Consider the following 24,423-nt stretch of genomic DNA (forward strand, 5'->3'; position numbering starts at 1 on the left):
TTTTTTAATTTTATTAAACAATTCACAGTTTACAAAACAATTAACATTAACAGCTGTATACAGAGAAACAGCAATTTTACAAGGGAGAGGATCAGCAAAGCCAGGCCCCAAACCCTACCATTCAACCAGTTTTCAGGGAAATGAGGAACCTCAAATCCCAGTTTCAAACATTACAAAACAGTGACAATGTCATTTGCACATACAAGACTGTCCAATTACATAGAGAAACAGTGCATACAATACAGACCCCCAGCATACCAGCAACCCTCCCCCCATCCCTCCCACCTTCCGGCCACTCTAAGGCAGCCCGCTCCTACGCACCTTCCAGCTCTTGGTCCACCCCACGCCCCTTCCAGTTCTCGGTCCGCTCCTGTTTATTTTTGTTCAACCCAAAAATGAGTAGTTTATTTATAGTTGGTACATTCCATAAGCAAGCCCAGGACAGTGAGCTACCTCTACAGATCTCATTCTGAGGAAAATACCAAAGTTTTGCTCCCTGCAGTCCATTCAGTCACTCTCCCACAGGGTGAGCCTGTCAAACAGGTACTCTCCCAGGCCATTCTCAGGGGCTACCATTCTCTTCAGGGTGGTGATGTGATCTCCCAGCTTCTTAATCAGCTTCATTTGCTCATCCAAGTAGTGCCTCTCCAGGAAGTCACACAGATGAGGGTCTGTGTGGCCAGAGAAGAGTTTGTACAGATCCAGCAGACTCTGGTTCACATCCTTCTCTACCTGTCGAGCTCTCTGCATTGCCTCCAGACCGTTGCCCCACTCATCCTGCTCTGGCTTCTTGACATCTTGCAGGAGGACTCGGCCTCCATGTTTATTCTGGAATTCCATCAGTTTCTCAGCATGTTCCCGTTCCTCATGGGACTGCTCCTTGAAGAACTCAGCAAAGTGACGCAGGGCAACATCATTCCGGTCAAAGTAAGAGGACATGGAGAGGTAAACATAGGAGGAATAGAGCTCCAGCTTAATTTGCTTGTTAACAGCAGCCTCACAATCCTGGTGGTAATTCTGACACACTTGGGAGGCCATCTTCACTATTCCTGCTCAGTATCACCGAGACAACTCTAGAGCTGACACTCCTGTTCTTAGCTATCAGTCAGGGCTCTCTGATTGGACGAGATTAATAGCCTCATACAGTGAACTCATATCCTATAAAGGTCCACCTAGCTGACCTTGTTACAATCACTACGTCTATCCCGCCTAAAGTCTGAGGACACAGGCCAGTTCTTTTTTATTGTAGCTCCTCCTGGGTGTTCTAGCATTGTGTCACGTTCCTCCAATTTTGCCTCTGATACTGGAGATGTGTAATGCACAGCAGCTCATCTTTTGCTCCAGGAGCTTCTCGGAAGAAATTCATTTTCCTCTTCAGGTGGCAACATCTGCTGTGTCGATCGCAGGTTCCAAAGTCTCTTCAATGCTTGACAGAGTGGGAACTGGCTCTGAAACAGTCAGAAAGGCAGTCAAGGAGCCTGGCACATTTTGTTTCTGTACCATTTGTGCAAATGGAGCTTTCATATGATCCACACCCTTGTTCAGGACATCGCTCCTACCCAAACTTTATATACAGATTTAATCACAAAATAAAGATCTGCTTGGTATTTTATCAGGAATCCTGCCTGCAGCAGGATAACAGGAGAATTCTTGCCAAGGAATTCCCCCACTGCCTCCCAACCAGTTCATTACTTGAATGATCCACAGTTGTTCCTCAAGCCTCCAGTCGTGGCTTCTGTGTCTGACATTGCTATCAATAGCTGGGACAGTTTGCTGACAACCAGCTACACTCCTGACTGTTCTAGACTATTGTCCCACACTAAAATTGAAATTATCGAAAGAAATGAATGACCCTTCCCTCCCCTCCCCTTCCTTTTAGACACGTTCAGAAATGGGTATGAGGGGAGGGATGATGGGGAGATCCCATCATCTTTCTTCTTTCACTGATGAAATGTGGCATGGAAACATTTGTTGTTAGTTTCCGTTTTGGAGGTCTATTGAAAACCTTCCTGACAACTTAAAGGCCACATTTCATTGCAGTTGATATTAAGCTACTGGCATTGGGGTGCTTGCGGTGGGGGGGGGATGCACGAAATAACCCATCACACCCCACTTCCTTGACTTTGGTCCCAGTACAATACTGACAGTGGTTGCAAGATGTGGGCCTCACGAACAGAAGAGACACCCCATGTGTCTGTGATTTAATGATGGAGCTACTAGCTCTGGCACAATGTCCGTACTGCCAATTCGAATATACAAAGATCTAGTCAACACAGTGCAATCAACCTTTTGTCCCATGTCTTTTATAGTTTCTCACAGTTTCCAAAATCAAAACCATGCACTTGCTTAAATATTTCTGAATTCTACCGTTGCATCTTCAATCTGTGTTGGGACAGAATATTGGAGGCGAAAGTGAGCACTGCAGATGCTGCAGATTAGAGTTGAGAGGGTGGTGCTGGAAAAGCACAGTAGGTCAGGCAGCATCCGAGGAGCAGGAAAATTGGCATTTCAGGCAAAAGCCCTTCATCAGGAATGAGGCTGGGACCGTCGTGGGTGGAGAGATAAATAGGAGCTGGGGGAAAGTAGCTAAGAGTGCGATAGGTGGATGGAGGTGGGGATAATGGCGATAGGTCAGAGGGGATGGTGAAGTGGCACCAGTTTCCTCATTTCCCCTCCCCCCACCTTATTCCAAATCTAACCTTCCACCTCAGCACCATCCTCATGACATGCCCTACCTATCCAGCTTCCTTCCCATCTATAAGCTCCACCATCCTCTCCAACTTATCGCCATTACCGCCACCTCCATCCACCTATTGCACTCTCAGCTACCTTCCCCCCAGTCCCACCCCCCTCCCATTTATCTCTCCACCCCTGAGGCTCCCAGCCTCATTCCTGATGAAGGGCTTTTGCCTGAAATGTCGATTTTCCTGCTCCTCAGATGCTGCCTGACCTGCTGTGCCATTCCCGAACCATACTCTCAATAGGTAATGTTGTATCCAGCAAAATACATCAATTATAATGAAGATATTTATTGCAATGACATTCCATCTGCCTAGATGTAAAGATCCCACAGAACTGTTCAAAAGAAGAGGAAAGATTTTTTTCTGGTATCCTAGCCAAAGTTCTTTATCAATATCACCCAGCCTAGTGGTATGTGGTGCCACCGGGCAAAAAGAATGTTGCTTACTTTGACTATACAATAATACCTGGACATCTTGTATAATTCAACTTTTGTAAGATTTTTAGGATGCTTCTGAGAGGCATGCTGAATACGGTATAAATTGAAATCTGGCAGCTTAACAAGCTCAAAAATAGTTTATCTAATACTAATATTTTACTACCAGCTTTATACTCAAATTTTCATATGCAGTGAAATTATTTAATGTGCTTTTTACTGTATGGGCATTTAATAGCTAAATGCAGCTAGATAGCCCTAATGTATAATTTCAATGTTGTTAATATAATTAAGCTTTATTGCAGGTTACATCACTTTACAAGTGTTCATTTTGTCGAAATAAATGAAATGCGACGTTGAAACATTTTTTGTAATTTGATGCCCTGAAGGTTATTCATTGTTGTCTAAACTTTATGTGGTTGCTAAGAGAGAGCACTTCTAATATTTTCCATTGCATAGTTTGTTTGCATGTGACGCTTTAATACATTATGGATGTTGTAATTGTTAATTTGTTTAAATGGGTTACTAAGTTTATGAAACCACAAAATTTTCAATTGGACAACCTGTGCTGATATGTACAACTGTAAACTATACACGTTTACAAACCTTGAGTGAACAATTTCTCCACTCGAATTCACATCTGACTCTCTTCCCATTCAATTTCCAGATGTCAGACTCACTTGCTATCCTGTACCAACCTATCTTAATTCAAGGTAATTACTTTTTCCCCATCAATCCTCTCATTCTCACTACTCTGTTTTCTATTTCCAAAGCAGACTAATTTTGCTAAGTGCTGGGTAGAATGCCGAAATGAATCACTCAACACTCAGAGTCCTTTTCCAGTATCAAAACGTTTATCAATGGTACACCAATGGGAAGAAAACCCTAGTGGTCCAGAAACTTTTTCACTGAAGAAGAGAAAGACATAAACATTAACCATTTGTTTTCAGCCTGCCTTAGCATTTATAAATCCTAGATTTGCCGGCCGTATTATTTGTTGATTTCATATGACTGCATGATCAGTTAATAGATAGTTATAGGTCTTGCCATGATCTCATGATGTTTGCCAGACATCTTTACCACCTGCCCTTGGACTTTCACAATGCATTTTCTTCAACCACATTCCAATGTTGCTGATTTTGTACCTGTTATTCAATCCTCCCTGCCAACAGCCTCGGGCTTCTCCCTATCGTCTAAGGCTGTCTGGCTGCAGAAATTCAGTTAAATCCCTTAATGCCTGTTACCTCCTAAACTCCCTTATTTTTATATATATGTGTATATGCATATGTGGTTACAATCACCAAAGGGATCCTAATTAATGTGAGTCCACTTTGTCCCTTCTATCCCATATGAATAGCAAACTTTGAATTAGCTTGCAAGAGGGGCTTCTGTCTATGCTTCTTAAGGATGTCCCTTATCAAAACTGTCTCTGTGTAAACAGTGGCTTAATAAGATCCCATTGTATGGTTTTTACACAACACTTTATATCTTATCTAGTTGCTATGAGTATGAAGGCCAAGATTCTGACTCTAAATTACTGCTTCAGCTCACAGCCTTTTACAGCCATTCTTTTGTCAACGAAAAACCAAGGGTAGCCATTACACGTATAAAGAGAAGGGAAGAATAAGAGTTCCAATAATGAAGGAAATATTTATGTTTGGGCAGAATGTAAAAGAACTGTTGTAAACTTTCAGTATGACAGTAGTCTCTTATCTTAATTTATTTTTCACAGTTTTTTATTTCATTGTTGCCCTAACAATCCTCATTTTGGTAAGGGCTGACAAAGGGAAAGGTCTTTCAACACAACCTAGTTAATATTATCACTACTTGTTGTCATTTTCTTATTACATTCTGTTTATTTTTCATTTCTACTGAACCTACAGGGCATTATTTGGCTCATAAAAGCCAATACTAGTTGTGTTCCTATTACCACGTGTGATATTATCCTGATGTAGAGGTGCTTTTCAATGTTCATATTTTTACTATTTTTGTTCCTGAAATTGCTGTTGCATATCCTGTTCAAGAGTCATGGTTTGGAGATGCTGGTGTTGGACTGGGGTGTACAAAGTTAAAAATCACACAACTTTAGGTTATAGTCCTGGGAGTGGGGGGAATGCGTGGGGGTGGGGAGAACCGCACATATGATTTCTACGGCACATTCTTCAATGTGGTTGAATCTCATTCATCTAGGTCTCTCTATCCTCTTAGGCTTATTTAGTGGTGGCAGCTATATGCCATTAATCCAGTCACATTCCTTTCCACTTTGGACCTGGCTGAGACTGTGCCGTATCTGGCTTACCATCCATGGCCCATATGTGTAATACAATTGCCCCTCTCAAACATTCAGTATCAACTTGTTCCCCATCAATGAGATGATTGATTATTTTAGCATGAGCTTCCATCACCACTACCCTATCTGGTTGTGTTCCCGAAGCTCTCTATCCCATAGAAACCAGGGGCTTTGTCAGTTTGGATTATGAGGTCCTTCAGAATTCTCTGAGCTCTTCCACACTCTCGTCTCTTCAGCCAATTCATCAAGTATCCACTACAGGTCTTCATTTCCCCCTCCCTTTTGAGCTACACCTCCTATTTTAATTTCATCAAGCCTCATGCTTCAGTCCGAACTTAATTGGAGATCCCATCAATTCCCTATAACTAATAACTTTTAAAAAATTCTGCTCTGCATTAATAGCATTAAAAGTAGTGCAGCCAGTATTACTTTGGATATTTTTTGTTTCTCTATCAGTTGATTTACGTGTTTTGTTAGTTTTACATGAGTTCAGAGTGCTAATACTAAGGCCTTATCTTCTCAACTTTCTGTTTTTCCCACTAGTCTCTTTGCATGCTGGAGGTTCTAATTAGTTTTATCAGTCAGTCAATTAATTTCATACATTTTTCTGCTCAGGATTGTGTGAAGAATCCTTTTGGTCCGTAGTCTAGTTTCTTTTCTTCTGTGGGGGCCATCCCTGTTGCCTGTTCTTTTTGTAGGGTTAGTAAGTAGGCAGTTGAGTCTTTAACTTATTTTATTTTGCTATTGATCACAACAGCCCATTTGTTTCGGTCAAGTCCTACCTATGAGCAACAACTCTCAGAGGTCTGTCACTTATGATTTGTAATTGTGCGCCTAGTTAACTTTAACTGTCCAAGCAGTGTCCTGCCTCAAGGTGACCCATGACTATGTGTCATAGTCCCTAATTCTTAACTATCGATCTCGACAACTCATCCATTTCGGTCAAGTTCTACCGTGGGCGATAACTCTGAGATCCGTGACTTTTGACTTGCAGTTGTCACGCCTAGTTAACTTTAACATCCAGGAAGTCTCCTGCCTCAAGGTACCTGTGACTTTGAATTGTAGTCACAACACTGAGCTAATCTATTACCTACTGACCTTTGGTACAGAGTGGATATCTTTTTAAAAGGTGCAGGAACAAGACTGTAAGGTAACATTGAATGAGCCAATGGTCCACACCTCTCATAACCTGTCGTCTATGCCAAATTGTTGTGGTAGAATGACTAAATGAATTGCTCAACTCTTCTAGTATCAAAGAGTTTATTGATGTTACACTGATAGGAAAAAAACCTCTGGAGATCCAGAAGCTTCTTCACTGAAGAAAGAAATGATATAAACTTTATACATTTGTTTTCAGCCTGTCTTAGTGTTTACAAACCAATTGATCAATCAGGGTAATTACAGCCAATGATGAACAACCCTAGGGGTCTTACCATGATCTCATGATGTTTACCAGACATCCTTAACACATATGCTTGAGCTTTTAGAATGCATCTTCTTCAACCACATTCCAATACTGCTGACTTCTTCCCCTGTTATTCAGTCCTCCCTGCCAACAGCCTGGGGCTGTTATAAACTCAGTTAAATCCCTTAACTCCTGTTACATTTCAAACTTCATTATTTATAAATGTACATGTATGTGTGTAGTTATAATCACCTAAAGGATCTCTAGTTATGTGAGTCAAGGTTTTCCCCTTGTATCCCATATCAAATAGCAAACTTTGAATTAATTCTGTTCGCCAAGCTGGAAGTTTTTGTTGCAAACGTTTCGTCCCCTGTCTAGTTGACATCCTCAGTGCTTGGGAGCCTCCTGTGAAGCGCTTCTGTGGTGTTTCCTCCGGCATTTATAGTGGCCTGTCCCTGCCGCTTCCGGTTGTCAGTTTCAGCTGTCCGCTGTAGTGGCCGGTATATTGGGTCCAGGTCGATGTGTTTGTTGATGGAGTTTGTGGATGAGTGCCATGCTTCTAGGAATTCCCTGGCTGTTCTTTGTTTCGCTTGCCCTATAATGGTAGTGTTGTCCCAGTCAAATTCATGTTGCTTGTCGTCTGCGTGTGTGGCTACTAGGGATAGCTGGTCGTGTCGTTTCGTGGCTAGTTGATGTTCGTGGATGTGGATCGTTAGCTGTCTTCCTGTTTGTCCTATATAGTGCTTTGTGCAGTCCTTGCATGGGATTTTGTACACTACATTAGTTTTGCTCATGCTGGGTATCGGGTCCTTCGTTTTGGTGAGTTGTTGTCTGAGAGTGGCTGTTGGTTTGTGTGCTGTTATAAGTCCTAGTGGTCGCAGTAGTCTGGCTGTCATTTCAGATATGTTCTTGATGTATGGTAGTGTGGCTAGTCCTTTGGGTTGCGGCATGTCCTCGTTCTGTTGTCTTTCCCTTCGGCATCTGTTGATGAAATTGCGAGGATATCCGTTTTTGGCGAATACCTTGTATAGGTGTTCCTCTTCCTCTTTTTGCAGTTCTGGTGTGCTGCAGTGTGTTGTGGCCCTTTTGAATAGTGTCTTGATGCAACTTCGTTTGTGTGTATTGGGGTGGTTGCTTTCATAGTTCAGGACTTGGTCTGTGTGTGTGGCTTTCCTGTGTACCTAATTAAGGAGAATTTGACTGGGACAACACTACCATTATAGGGCAAGCGAAACAAAGAACAGCCAGGGAATTCCTAGAAGCATGGCACTCATCCACAAACTCCATCAACAAACACATCGACCTGGACCCAATATACCGGCCACTACAGCGGACAGCTGAAACTGACAACTGGAAGCGGCAGGGACAGGCCACTATAAATGCCGGAGGAAACACCACAGAAGCGCTTCACAGGAGGCTCCCAAGCACTGAGGATGTCAACTAGACAGGGGACGAAACGTTTGCAACAAAAACTTCCAGCTCGGCGAACAGAACCACAGCAACGAGCACCCGAGCTACAAATCTTCTCACAAACTTTGAAAAACTTTGAATTAGCTTGCAGAAAGAAGTCATTCAGCTCATTCATTATGCACCGACCCTCCAAAGAGCAGCCCATCCAGAACACCTTCCCCCACTCTATCCCCATGATCCCATCCATTTTATTCTTAACATAGCATAGTGTTAAAGTTTTAGATGGAGTGAAATTTCTTAAGTGTGTACAAGACAATTTTCTGATTCAGTATGTGCATGTACCTACGAGAGAAGGTGCAAAACTTGACCTACTCTTGGGAAATAAGGCAGGGCAGGTGACTGAGGTGGCAATGGGGGAGCACTTTGGGGCCAGAGACCATAATTCTATTCTTTTTAAAATAATGATGGAAAAGGATAGACCAGATCTAAAAGCTGAAGTTCTAAATTGGAGAAAGGCCAATTTTGACAGTATTAGGCAAGAACTTTTGAAAGCTGATTGGAGGCAGATGTTCACAGGTAAAGGGATGGCTGGAAAATGGGAAGCCTTCAGAAATGAGATAACAAGAATCCAGAGAAAGTATATTCCTGCCAGGGTGAAAGGGAAGGCTGGTAGGTATAGGGAATGCTGGATGACTAAAGAAATTGAGGGTTTGGTTAAGAAAAAGAAGGAAGCATATGTCAGGTATAGACAGGATAGATCGAGTGAATCCTTAGAAGAGTATAAAGAAAGTAGGAGTATACTTAAGAGGGAAATCAGGAGGGCAAAACAGGGGCATGAGATAGCTTTGGCAAATAGAATTAAGGAGAATACAAAGGGTTTTTATATTTATCACAGTCAATCCACCTAACTTGCATGTTGTTGGACTGTAGGCGGAAACCAAACCACCTGGAGAAAACTCCACATAGACAGTCACCAAAGCTGAAACTGAACCTGGATCCCTGGCACTGAGGCAGCAGTGCTAACCAGTGTGCTGTCCTGATTAATCTCAAGTAATTTTACTTAATCATCCTTATGTTGGTCAATCTACAAGTTATTGATTTTTAAAATTCTCATAATTATTTTCAAATCCCTTTGTGATATTATGCCCCTTTATGGGGAGGCGATGGCCTAGTGGTATTATCACTGGACTGTCAATCCAGAGACCCAGGTAATGTTCTGGGGACCAGGGTTTGAATCCCACCATGGCAAAAGGTGATATTTGAATTCCATAAGTATCTGGAATTAAGAATCTAATGACTGCTATAAAAATCCATTGCCAATTGTTGGGAAAACCCATCTGGTTCACTAATGTCCTTTAGGAAAACACACTGCCATCCTGACCAGGTCTGGTTGACATGTGACTCCAGACCTATAACAAAGTGGTTGACTGTCAACTGCCCTCTGGGCAATTAGGACAATAAATGCTGTATAGTCAGTGTTAAAGAATGAAGGAAAGTGTTCCTCCCCTACTTCTGTAACATGCTCCAGCCCTTCTGAGGTATCTGCTTTTCTAAGTTGGTCTTTTGTACATGCATGATTTTAATGACTGCAGAGGCCTTAAGCTCTGAAATTAACTCTTAGAAAACTTACATCACTTTCACCTCCTTTAAGATGCTCCTTTTAACTCTTTACTCAAGCTTTCAGCCATCTGCCTTAATATCTCTATGTGGCTTGGTGTCAATTTTTATTTAATAATGATCCTACAGGATATTTTACCATGTAAAGGGTTGTTATTGAATTAACAATCCCAATCAGACCGGTGTGAAAAATTTGACTTGAATAACTTTTAAAATGTCCAATAATTACCATGGCTTTTTAAAATGCTATTCTTAGAGTTTTAGGCATTACAAAATTGGCAAAGCAACTGCTGTGTTCATGGGAACTTATTTTGTTTTGTCTGAATCTGGAAACTCTTATCATTTGAATGCTGTTTGTTTTAAAATGTTCTGATTGTTATATCTCTTTGCAGAACTAGTTCAGTTTATTCTTGAATCAGATTTTTGGATTCAACAGAGTCTCCGGATATCCTGTCAACTGTTATTCTTAAACTATTGAAAAAATGAAAAACACCAGAATTTACAGCAAAAGCTGGTCACATAATATTGAGCTGAAGAAAATAAGGAAGTTTTTGATTTTTCAATTCTAGCTATATTGCAGGGCATTCGTTTACAAATATGTTTGTTATATTTTGATCCTTTTGTGACTAATGGTTAGTAAATGGGAGGGTTAGATGGAATCAATTGAAGAGCTAGCAAAGTCACATTGATTTGAATAACTATCTGGGTGGTATCATTCTATTGATTCCATTTACTTAAAGTGAACTTGTGTCAAGATGATACATATTATCATCTCAGGCCGCATAATAAAGAGCTATACTGATGCTGGAAACGCAGAAGCTTATAGTTTGGGGTTCATCTCCTGGCTGTGTTGAACAAAGCAGAATCAGGGGACCCCCAAACCAGTAATACAGTCATTAGGATTAAGAAACGATAAAGCTTGTGATTTTTAAGTTGTAACCATAATACACCTTGTCAATTTACAACTGATTTCTCTTTTCTGTTAATAAAGATTAGATAGCTTCACAAGTTTTATGCTGATTAATGGAGGAGTTTTACATTTTAGGAACACAACAAAAAGGTGATGAAGACCATCAGATTTTACCACACACGTACAAAACTAATGCAAGGACTAAACTGTGCACTGACCCTGTGCTAAATACAGCTTTCACCTCACTTAAGTTCCACGTATTAGCTGTGGGCAAGAAACAGGTAGTGAATTGCAACTTATTAGTCAATAATGCTGGTAAATTGGCTGTTGTACATGCAGAAACAACCAGAAAAACAAATATGCTGAAGGTATGGGGCCGGGTAAATGAGAGGAGGAGGCAAAGTCTTGAACAAGCCAGAGCTGAAATTTTTATAAGCCTTTACCCTTTCACCTTGTGTGTTAGTAATAACTCTGACACGTGTTCCAGTGTATTGTTGGATTTTAGTCAATACTTTATATATTTAAAAACTTAACAAACTCTGTAGCTACCTGAAGGATACCTGATCTCTTTTCTTAATTGAAACTATTTCCCTGTCTCAAAGGGAAACTAATAAATCCTCTAGATTGATGTTGAACTGATAGCTTTCCTGAAACTAATTCGAAAGGGTAATTTCAAAATTGAATGCCTTATTCTAAAACACAGATGGCGGCTATCTCAAACTTTCAAAAGATCAAATGATAACAAAGGATAGTTGGCATCAAGTGGTACATCAACATTTTGTTTGTAAATAGGACTTTGAGCTTATATCTATACCATTATATGATTTATATGTTTTTTTGTTTGCTCTAAAACTAGAAAAAGCTGCCTGCAACCAGAGGATTCATCAAAACCCATTGATTCACTTGCAGCCAAGCTAATGTGCAACAATAATCAAATGAAGGACTGCCCTCCCCTCCTCACCACAAGCCTTATCCAAATTTGACTTCAACTGAGAAATAATTTGGGGCAATAAATATTGCGGCTGACAATATTTCACTGTCAGATTTTTGTGTCAATCTTAAAACATCATCATTGTTGAAGAAATGACAGATTGGGATAATTATACACTGCAACCATATCTTCATCTGAATCTAAACTTTGTGTTTTTATGTGAGAAGAGTGAGTGAGACATCACATTTTAAAATCTGGGGCAAATGTTATTGTAAATGGACTTTATTAAAAACTTCCAAACATTTAGTATTGGACTTGTTTTAATTAAGAGAGTCAGAAGAGGGAAAGGAGGGAGAGAGAGTCAGACAGAGGGAGAGGGGGAAAGAGAGAGAGAGAGATTCGGACAGAGGGAAAGATTCAGAGTCAGACAAATAAAATCTGGGACAAGTGTTATCGTAAATAGGCTTTATTAAAAACTTGCAAAAATTTAGAATTGGACTTGTTTTAATTAAAAGACTCATATGTAGCTGTGATGCCAACAACTACCAGCTTATTGTTGGGGTGATTTGCTGTCACCACCCTCTATACTTGACTGGATCTAAGAGTCTACTTCATTTAAAGTTGTAGAGGAAACCATTTTGAACTTAAATATTAACAAGCAGAGGCTCATGTCTTAAACAAGAAGTAGCTTTTTGCATGCTAGTACATGGGCAAAACCTGCATGAGTAAGTTAGGAATTGTTACGAAGACAATTGGGAAATGTAGATTTAAGTTTTCACTCTACAAGTCCCAAGATTTTCTGCCTTTCCCGACCAATGCCAGTGACACCATCAGATTAACTGCTGTCTCCAACATTAATCCTTCCAAAACCATTACTTCTAATAACAATCTAAGAAAACACAAACTGTACTTACGTACAAAAAACAAACTGATTACAGACAGTGAAAAGGAATGCATAAATTCCAGCTGTGACATATAACTGAAAATGGATTTGGTCTTTTCTCAAGCAGCTTTCAGCAGAACATATAGGGACAGCTGATCAAGCCATTCCAATTTAGCTGAATCTCTTATTGAAACTCCTCTAACCAGCACCAGTCCCTGATTGGCTTATTTAAGAAGCCTCCTGCTTGTTTCTAGCAGAAACTGTGGAAGACTAAAGGTTTTATAAATTAATATGGTCCAGATCTGGCTACCTGTAGATAGTGAGTTGAAATTCTGAGAGCAATTGCTCATTTTACAAGTGGAAACAGACAGCAATATATTTAGTTCCTCCCCATCTTGAGTATCATCCTACTTGTTAATTGTAATTGCAAACATATTTAATGAAATTCAAGTTATATCATAATGCCTATAACATTGATCAAAACCTTAAAAGATGTGTAATAACCTATTACTTTCTTTGGAGCCATATATCATCATTTATCATTTGTTCCTCCTACATAGAGTCAGCAATTACTCTTTGGATGAATTTTTTTTTTGAGAATAATATCAAAATAATTGAAAAGCACATGATAAAATGAGATAAAAAATTGCTGTAGGAGGTGGGTGTAGTTTCTGACTAAGCAGTATTTCTGTGCAGAGCAGTGAAACTGTTCTGAAAATTGGAGTAGTCTCAGAATATGATTCAAACACATCTACAATACTCCAATTTGTGATGTAAATGAAAACATTATGATTTATACTTAAGTTAGCATTTTTTTCTGGTGGCGTTCAGTAATCCTTTAGCTGATATTAAACAAAACTTAGTTTTAAAACATCACACTTAGAGGAACAACATTAATTTTGTTCACTTTCTTTTCTTGGTTTAAACAATAAAATATATTCCCAAGAACATAAGAAATGAGAGGAGGAGACAATTCAGCCCCTGCTATTCAACTGTTATGGACCAGGCCAGACCCCCTCAAAATATTTTAAGGAGGTAGCCTATATCCTAACTTTTTTTTATTTTAAAGGCAGATGTGAGTGGATATACCAGGAGTGATGCAGTTGATTAAACCACTCGGTTTTAAGCAAAACAGAATTTATTTAAACACTATAGATGAAACATGAAAAAAGAAAGTGGAATTTAGAGTAACTTAACTATTGGAAAACTTAACTGACTCAATGCAGTAACTTAACCAACGAACTGTTCCAATATAGTAACACCCCATTAAAAACCCTTTGGCAAAAAAGGTGAATTCAGGCGCAGATTCTTACAGGCAGGAGGGAACAACATCCAGAGAGATTTCAGTGAAAGCCAGAGGAATTCTTTACTGAATCTTGCAACAGTTCTGGACTCTAACATCTTGTGACTGCGTAAAAACAATGACTGCAGATGCTGGAAACCAGATTCTGGATTAGTGGTGCTGGAAGAGCACAGCAGTTCAGGCAGCATCCGAGGAGCAGTAAAATTGATGTTTCGGGCAAAAGCCCTTCATCAGGAATAAACGCAGAGAGCCTGAAGCGTGGAGAGATAAGCTAGAGGAGGGTGGGGGTGGGGAGAAAGTAGCATAGAGTACTTGTGACTGCTGCAGCTATAAAAAATACAAAAAACCTGACCACTAGAACTGGCTACTCCCCTTCCATTGTTAAACTATTAAACATCCCAGACTCCTCAGCACCTCTGCCTTTACGACCTCTTTTCAAAAAAAAACAAGGACAAATGACCCTTTTGAAGTGACAACATCATGACACATCAAAATACTTTCTGATCTGCTCAAGGACTCAACTCCACTTTCATGCCAGCACCTCATAGCCCTCCACTACCTGCTATTTCAAAACTCTCTCCACCTCCTCTTTAAATATTTTTGGTGATCTCATTTCACAATTCTCTGGGACATGTAATTCCAGAAATTCCCTATTCTTTGGGGGAACAGATTCCTTCACCTCTCAGTTTTAAATGAGTGTCCCTTTATTCTGTGCATTTGTCTCCTAATTTGAGATTCCTCCACTAACGGAAACATCTTCTCAACATCTATCCTGTCAAGCCCCCTCACAATCTTACATGTTTCAATAAGATCACCCCTCATTCTTCTGAATTCTAATGAATAAAGACCTAACCTGGTTATCTGTTCTCGTTAAGTTAATCCCTTCATTCCAGGAATAAACACTGTGAATCTCTTTTGAACTGCCTCCAGTGCTAATACTTTGATCCTTAAATTGAGGACCATAGCCTCACCAACATTCTGTATAGTCATTGCAAGACTTCTCTATTTTCATACTGAGGGTTCGTTAGTTCAGCTGGCTGGACAGCTGGTTTGCAATGTAGAGTGACACAAACACTGTAGGTTCAATTCCCATACTCGCTGAGGTTACCATAAATGTCCCACATTCTCAACCTCACCTCTCATCTGAGGCATGCAGTCTCTCGGGTTAAACCACCATCAGTCATCTCTCCCTATTAAGAGTGAAGCTATGCAACTTTACCTAACTATTTTTAAACTCTAATTCCCTATCAGTAAAGGATAAAATTCCATTTGCTTCTCGATTACCTGCTCCACCTACATGCTAACCTTTTGTGTTTCATTCACAGCAACACCTGGATCCTTCAACACTGAAATATTTTGGAGTTTGATTTTATTTAAACAATAGACTGACTTTTGATTTGTCCTACCAAGTGCATGACCTCACACATTCCTACATTAACCTTAATCTGTTAATTTTCTGCCCACTCACTTAACCTATCTATATCCCCTAAAGATTTGTTATGTACTGATTGCAGCATGCCAACTGTTTTTGGATTGTTATAAAATTTGGATACTTTGTACTCTGCACCTTCCTCCAAGTCACTTCTGTAGATAATAAATAAATGAGATCCTAGGGCTGATCCTTTTGGAGTCCACTAATTACGCCGTTATAACCTTTTTCCATACTCTGTCTTTTGTCTGTTAACTAATCCTTATCCACTGCTAATACATTCCTGTACATTAACCAATATTGTTAGCTCCTATCTTGTACAAAACCTTTTATGTCACATCTTTTCAAATGTTTTTTGGAAATCAAAATACACTATATCTGCTGAATCCCCTTTATTTGCTCTGTTGTTATATCCTTAACGAACTCTAGCAAATTTGTCAAATATGATTTCCCACACAAAATCATGTTGACTGTGTTTGATTGTGTTATGCTTTTCTAAATGCCTTGCTACTCCTTACTTAATAATGGACATTATCTTTTTCTCAACAACAGATGTTAAACTAACTGGCCAATAGCTTCCTGTCTCCCTTCTCTTGACTATAACATTATGGTCATAACATTAATGGGCTTTCTATTCACTGGAACACTGCTATAATAACGTGAGTTCTAGAATATTTTTAACCAATATTTCTACAGCCATTTCTTTTAAAACTCTTCGATGAAGGCTATCAGATTCTGGCAAATAATTTGCCTTAAATCCCATTAGATTGTCAAATATTTTGTCACTCGTGATAGAGACTGTCACAAGATCTTTCCTCCAATTATTCTTTTCTTCTCTGTTACCCTTGAGATTGTAATTGTGCCCTCCATCAGGAAAACCAGTGCAAAGTATTGGTTTAAATTATTTCCTTGCCATTTCCTTGTTCCCCATTATTAATTGCATAATTTCGGATACTAAGGATCCCAACTTACCTTAGCAAGTTCCTTTTTATACAGAGAGAAAATCTAGCTGTTTCTATATTTCTTGCCAGTTTACTTTCATAATCAATTTCTCCCTAATATTAGCTTTATCATCATCCATTGCTGTTTCCTAAAAATTTCCCAATCTTCTGTTCTCCCATTTGTTTACTGTTTTATCTGCCTTCATTTGTGATTGGATATTCCCATTGACTACCTTTATTAGCCACAAGTAGTTCATCCTTCTCATTAAGTTCCTCCTTTTTAATCAGTATGAAGTTTTGCTGAGCATTATGAAATATCTGTTAAATTGCTCATCCACTGACTTTTTTCTTTGTCTATTTGCCCAGCCAGCTTTAGACAACTCTTTCTTCATGTCTCTGTAATTGCTCATATTTAAGTTGAGTGCTCTAGCTTGAGACTAATTTGCTGTTCCTCAAGCTGAGTTTGAATTTCGAGCATGTTGTGATCTCTGCCCCCTCGATGACCTTTAACTGTGAGATCTCTTCATGATCCAACTCATTATACATTATTGAATCTAAAATAGCCTGTTACAAGGTAAGTTCTGCAACACACTACTCTATGAAAATTCATCGCCTATTCCACTAGCTCTAGGAGAAAGTGAGGACTACAGAGGCTGGAGATCAGAGTCGAAAAGTATGGCGCTGGAAAAGCACAGCAGGTCAAGCAGCATCCGAGGGGCAAGAGAGTTGATGTTTCGGGCATAAACCCTTCGTTAGTCCATTCCTGACGAAGGGCTTATGCCCGAAATGTCGATTCTCCTGCTTTCCGGATGCTGTCTGACCTGCTGTGCTTTTCCAGAGCCACACTTTTTATCCATTACATTAGCCCATCTGATTTACCCGGTCAATATACAGATGAAAATTACCCATGACAATTGTAGTGCTTTTCTTACATACCTCCAATATTGTCTGATTTAAATTTTGTCCTGCAGTGAGATAATTCTTCAGGGTGTATAGACTCCTTCTTGTGAATTCTTTCTCTTGCTACTCCTATTTCCACCCAAACTAATTCCACATCATCATCAACATCATCATTTGTACTTGTATCATTACTCATCACCATACTGATACTATTCTTTAGTAACACCTCCTTTTCCTTTTTGATCTGTTCTTCCAGAACACTGAATAGCCTTGAAGATTGAGTTTCTAGTCTTGGTTATCTTGCAACCACATCTCCATTAGAAGCTATCAAATGATATTCATTTATTTATACTTGTTGCTATCTATCTTGTAACTGACATTGTGTACATTCAGATGAAGAGCCTTAAGTTTTTTACCATTATAACATTGGTTCTGATTTCTGCTGCACTCCTTGACATGTGTTTTCTATCCATTCCTGTCACACTTGATTTTCATTCGCTTCTTCATCACCATGCATTTCTGCTCTCCTGCATCTCTTTGATTTCTTAAACTTCCCTTCAATTGAATCCTCCCTCCTACCCACCCCGCATCCCCAAATTATTTTGAAGCTCCTTCTCCAATGTATGTTCTATGATAATCGTGACACTGGACCCGGAGTAGATCATATGAAGCCAGCTCCAAGAGAACAGCTTTCTCAATCACAGATATTGGTGCCAGTGCCACATTATCTGAACCCATTTTTCTCACACCAAACTTTTAGCCATACCTTCACCTCTCTTATTTTATTTACCCTATAATTTATCCATGGTTCAGGTAGTAATCCAGAGATGATTACCTTTGTGATTCTACTTTTTAATTTCACACTGAGGTGCTCAGAATCCCTCAGGAGAATCTGTTTCTGAGACCTATTTTTGTCACCAGTACCTTTCACAACCGGATCCTATCCCTTCTATTATAGATTCCTCTTGAGATGTCCTGAACCTTGGCACTGAGTAGATAACATGGTCTTTGGAAAGTATATATTCCTTGATAAATCTATAGACTTTTAGTACCATGTTTCTCTTTTCTTTCATTTGCATCAAAACTTAAATGACATGATACTGTGATCAGTTCACTCAGTGTGGATCTTCATCCACATCAGGAGCAAGAATTGCATATCTATTGAGCAAGGGTGTTGGGTGAGACTCCTTCAAAGCTAATTTCTGGATCCCCATACCTGCTTCACTCACAGTCACACCCTCCTGCCCTTGCTATGGACAAAATTTGATGTATTTTATCTAAGGGGTGCAGTTGTCTCCTGAACTGAAGTGTGCAGGTAACTCCCCTCCCTAGTGATTCACAGTGTTGCAACTTGGTCTCCACTCATCAACTCTGAGTCAAAGATCCTCAAGCAGCCAACACTTACTGCAGAGATGGTGGTATGAATTACACCAGCATTCAACATTCCCATACTACACCTGCAACACACCGCCTGTCACATAACCTCTATTCTATTTAATTAATTTGCTTGTTAACTCTTTTAAACATGTATTTAACTGCACTGTTCCTACTACTGGTTTATCCCACTTAACCAATCAAGCGAGATGTGAAGACATACCCACCAATCCCCTACCTGTATGATATAATATCATACCTAGCTCTGACAGGTAGTAACAGGTGGAAGGGGCTCTCTGCTGTTGGTTTTTATCTCCCACATCACTGCTGCCCTTCTCACATGGATTTGCTCTTCCCTGTTGTCCCACACCCTCCAGCTCTTGATAAATACTAGATCCTCCTCTCTCACACACTTTTTGTTACTGTCTCCAAGCCCTCCTCTCTCTCACTTTGATTTTAATGATTTCTAAACTTAAAAATCTTATTGACAGTTTACCTAATAAAATCTTAATGAGTTATATAAAATATTCTTTTCATTAATGGGTTGAGTTGTGATATAACCCTGAAGAAACTGGAACTCTTGCAAAGAGAGCACTAGAAAGGAATTTTATGGTGATTTATGAGATAATAAAATGTTTTGATGCTTGACTAAGGGCCATAAAGCTGGGAAAACATCTTCAAGCAAAGAACCAAAACATTTGTTTTGAATCCGCCTCCTTGCTAATAAGAACATTAAACACGACATGATGTCAAAGAAGAGCAGTAAGCATTCCAGGCATCTTAACCAACATTCAGCCATTAGCCAATACATTAAAGAATAGTTACTGATAGAACTAAATTTTATTTCCTTCATTTTCTCCATAATAAAAATGCCCTATCTTGTCATTTTGCAATTCCAAAGCTTTATATTAATACTTCTAATAGGATTTTCACCATTCATGTTTAACCAATTGTTGGGATTCTTTTATGAAATTACATGTACTGTGAATAAAGACAAACAAAGAGACATTGGAAGTAGGAGCAGCAGTAAGCCATTCAACCCTTTGAGCCCACTCGGTCATTCAATTTGACCATGCTAATCATCTAACTCAGGACTCTGTTTCTGCTTTCTCTCCATCCATTTTGATCTTTAGCCCTAAGAACTACATCTAATCCAATCTTAAAAACATTCAATGTTTTAGCTTCCACTTCTTTCTGTAGCAGAAAATTCCAAAGGCTCACCACTCTCTGGGTGAAGAAATTTCTCGTCATCTCAGTCATTAAATGGCCTACCCTCTCATCATAGACTGTGACCCCGAGTTCTGGACTCCTTGGTCATCAGGAAAATCTTTCCTGTGTTTACCCTGTCTACAAAACCATTTGATGTATTGTACCTAGATTTCCAGAAGTATGGATAGGTGTCACAACAAAGGCTATTGCAGAAAATAAAATTTCATGGTGTAAATAAACATATTGGCATGGATTGAAGATCCATGGGCTGAAGACTGAACCAGAGACTAGGCATAAGTGAATCATTTTCTGGTTGGAAAGGCTAAATGAGTGAAGTGCAAAGGTATTATTGCTCGTGCTTTAATATTTTACAATTTATGTAATAGACTTGGATGAAGGAATATTTTTGGTCAGGGTATGTGAGCATATCTGGCCAGGCTAACATTTATTGCCCAACCCAAGATGCTGAGAGGGCAGTTGAAAGTCACCCAGATTTCTATGTGCCTGGAATCACATATTTACCAGTGCCATTAGATTAGATTCCTTAGAGTATGGAATCAGGCCCTTCAGTCCAACAAGTCCACACCGATCCTCCAAAGAGTAATCCACCCAGACCCATTTCCCTACCCTACATTTACCCCTGACTAATGCACCTAACACTCTGGGCAATTTAGCATGAACAATTCACCTAAGCTGCACATCTTTGGATTTTGGGAGGAAACTGGAGCACCCAATGGAAACCCATGCAGAGATGGGGAAAATGGGCAAACTCCACACAGACAGTCGCCCGAGGCTGGAATTGAACCCAGGTTCCCAGCACTGTGAGGCAGCAGTGCTAACCATTGAGCCACTGTGCCACCTTCAAATCAAATGCCATCTTCCCCAGAATCAGCATAAATGTGAAAAAAAATTAGACAAACTATCAAAAGTCCCCAGGTTATCTGACTGAAAAATTCAGGTTAAAAGAAACCACTCACCAGGTTTTTGCAATTAACAAAATAACTGTTTGTCACAAGTAAATTGGTTTTAACTAATGGAAATTAGGAAAAATGAATTGCTTATTCATAACACCACAACCTAAATTCTACCATTCTTAAATTCCTTGCACTCTTATATATAGATAGACACACTAAGACAGAGATGACATGGATAGCAAAGATGGAACACAGAAAAATGGTTTAACAGCACCAGTGTGGACCATAGGAATTGATAAGATTATTTTTCCCTTTCTTCCTTTCAATTCTTTTTAGTTTTTGCTGTGAGAAGATTGTTTTCACATCAATGCTTTCTTTCATTTGCTGTTTGAGAATTTGCTCATTCACCGTCTTGAAAGGCAATTTCTTCCACCTTCAAAAGGAGATTTGTAGAGAAAGGTAAGTGGAAGGCAGTTAACTGTAACTAGAGTCGTTTCGTACCTCTAAACAAGGGTGAGAGCGTTGATTTCTTGATGCTTGTACTTTTTTGACCAGATGGTTTTCTGCTGCACTGACCCCACATAAGCCATGGTCGTCTGGTCAGGAGCCCATCAGGATGATGACGTTCAGTAATTATCCCCCTTAATTCAGCTCCAGTGTGTCTGCTTTTGCTCTCAGTGTTCCTAGCAAAATCAAAATTGTATGCAACTCTTACAGTGCTCCAGTCAGCATTTTTAAAACTGCACCTCTCTCATTGCATCTCTTGATTTAAATCAGTTTCTTCCCTCCTTTGGTTCTAAGTCCAGAAGTAAAGGAAATAAAAAAGATATGGTCTTTGCACCAGGTAGGGATAGCAGATTACCTTCCTTAAAATGTATCAGGGAACCAAATGGATTTTTATAACTCTCAACCGTGGGTACTCTTAGGCTTGTTCTTAATGTCAGAATTCTGTTTATAGAAATTAAATTTCACCATCTGCCATACTGGAAGTTGACCATATTCTCAGAACATTAGGGCAGGATTCTAAATTACTAGGCCAGTGACATCACCATGATGCCACCTTCTTCCCAAGCATGCTATCTAAATGGTAAGATATTGCAGAACTCTAAGATGCAGAGGGATCTTAGTGTCCTAATACATGAACTACAAAAGGTTAGTTTTCAAGTACAGCAAGGAATTAGGAAAGCAAATAAGATGTTTTAATTTTCATCATGAGTTGAATTGAATTGAAGTAAATTGAAAAATAAGGAGGTTATGCTTCACTGATACAAGATATTGCTGAGAGACCTGCAGTACTGATGTACAGTACTGATCTCCTTATTTAGGGAAGGATGTAAATGCATTAACAGCAATTCAGAGAAAGCTTACTAAACCAATATTTGGAACATATAGGTTTTCTTATGAGAAATCGTTAGACTGTCCAGGATTGTATTTGCTGAAGTTATGAAGATTAAGAGATGGCTTTAATGATTTGGATGTGAACATAGGAGGTATAGCTAGTAAGCTTGCAGTTGACACCAAAATTGGAGGTGTAGTGGGTACAGAGAAGAAGGTTACCTCAGATTACAACGGGATCTTGGTCAGATGGGCCAATGGGTTGAGGAGTGGCAGATGGATTTTAATTTAGATAAATGTGAGGTGCTGCATTTTGGAAAAGCAAATCAGAACAGGACTTATACACTTAATGGTAAGGTCCTGGTAGTTCAGGTGCATAGTTCCTTGAAAGTAGAGTTGCAGGTAGATAGGATAGTGAAGAAGGCGTTTGGTATGCTTACCTTTATTGGTCAGAGCGTTGTGTACAGGAGTTAGGAGGTCATGTTGCGGCTGTACAGGACATTGGTTAGGCCACTTTTGGAATATTGCATACAACTCTGGTCTCCTTCCAATTGAAAGGATGTTGTGAAACTTGAAAGGGTTCAGAAAAGATTTACAAGGATGTTACCAAGATTGGAGGATTTGAGCTTTAGGAAGAGACTTAATAGGCTGAGGCTGTTTTCCCTGGAGTGTTGGAGGCTGAGGGGTGACCTTATAGAGGTTTACAAAATCATGAGGGGCATGGATAGGATAAATAGACAAAGTCTTTTCCCTGGGGTGGGGGAGCCCAGAACTAGAGGGTATAGGTTTAGGGTGAGAGGGGAAAGATATAAAAGAGACCTAAGGGGCAACCTTTTCATGCAGAGGATGGTGCCTGTATGGTATGAGCTGTCAGAGGAAGCGGTGGAGGCTGGTATAATTACACCATTTAAAAGGCATCTGGATAAGTATATGAACAGGAAGAATTTAGAGGGATATGGGCCAAGTGCTGGCAAATGGAACTAGATGAGGTTAGAATATCTAGTCGGCATGAACGAGTTGGACCGAAGGGTCTGTTTCCATGCTGTACATCTCTAAGACTCTATGACTCAATGACTGGATTGAAACATCCATCACTTAAAGGAGATTTGAGAGGGTGCATGTGGAAATCATGCTTCTTCTTCAGGGAAAATCTAGAACTCAGTGTCACTTTTACAAACTAAGAGGTTGCACTTTTAAGACAGTGAGAAAGAGAATTTTGTTCCTCACAAAGTGTTTTATTTTCTTTAGAACTCTTTTCCTCAAAAGGTGGTGGAAACAGAATCTTTGAATATTCTGAAGACAGAGGTGTATAGAAAGGGAGGAAGGTTTATTAGGGTACGTGAGAAGGTGGAGTATTTAGATAGCCACAGTATTACTGAATGGCAGAGTATACTTAAAAGAACAGGTGGTTTATGCCAATTCCAAATTTATATGTCGTATTAATTGACTTTCGACTTGATAATGCCTGTCATCTCATGTTTTAGACTGACATTTCCAACCAATGTGATATTCTGACTCCAGAATAGTTGGAAAACTATTTTAGATCTGTCTGCAATTCTATGTCTGCAATGTCATGCTGAAGATATCTTTGTGAGTTATTGCAGTACATCTTCTAGATGGTACACAGTGCTGCTACATATGTCGATAGTGGACAGAGTGAATATTCAAAGTGGAGGTTGGGGCGCCAATCAAATAGGTTGCTCTGTCCTGGGTGGAGTCAAGCTTCTTGGGTGTTGTTGAGGCTGAATCTATCTAGGCATTTGGAAAATATTCTACCACATTCCTGATTTGTGGTAAGTGCTTGGGGAGTCAGGAGGCAAGTTACATGATACAGAATTCCTAACTTCTGACATACTCTTGGAGGCATAGTATTGATATAACTTAAAAAAAGCAAACTACTGTGGTTGCTGGAGATCTGAAGTAAAAACAATGCTGAAGAAACTCAATAGATCTGGCGACATCTGTGGAGAGAGAAATCAAGTTAATGTTTGAGTCCAATATAACGTCATCAAATCTCCCAAATTCCTATTGATAGTTTTATCCAAACTCCTGAATTATGCACTCAATGAAATGCAACCTTGATATTAAGTGTATCATTCTTACTTACCTTTGCTGTTCAGCTGTTTTGTCTATGCATCAAGGTTATAATGATGTCAAGAGCTGAGTGCACTGCCAGAACCTAAGTGAGCAGCAGTAGATAGATTATTGCTTAGTCTGATAGCACTGTTGAACATTCCCTCCATTGCTTGGCTGATGCTCAAGAGCAGAGTGACTGAGTGGTAATTAGCTATGTTGGGTTTTTCTATATTTTGTGCACAGGATATAACTGAGCAGTTTTCTATGTTGTGGAATAGATACCAGTGTTGTAGCTGTACTGATATGAAAACTAAGTATTTT

The 24,423-nt window shown here is 39.6% G+C and overlaps 1 pseudogene across 1 annotated transcript; it reads right to left on the reverse strand.

The window, feature by feature from the left end:
- Positions 1–388: 388 nt before the first annotated feature.
- LOC122559911 (ferritin heavy chain A pseudogene) lies at positions 389–21,370 on the reverse strand (annotated as a pseudogene). Its single transcript, XR_015759478.1, has 2 exons — positions 21,193–21,370; positions 389–1,448 (listed from the first exon to the last, which is right to left on the reverse strand). The product of XR_015759478.1 is annotated as a ferritin heavy chain A pseudogene (transcript).
- Positions 21,371–24,423: the final 3,053 nt, after the last annotated feature.

This window comes from Chiloscyllium plagiosum, unplaced genomic scaffold (genome assembly GCF_037043375.1).
Source record: "Chiloscyllium plagiosum isolate Xiang-an unplaced genomic scaffold, Cpla_swu_hap1 HiC_scaffold_15, whole genome shotgun sequence".
NCBI lineage: Eukaryota > Metazoa > Chordata > Chondrichthyes > Orectolobiformes > Hemiscylliidae > Chiloscyllium > Chiloscyllium plagiosum.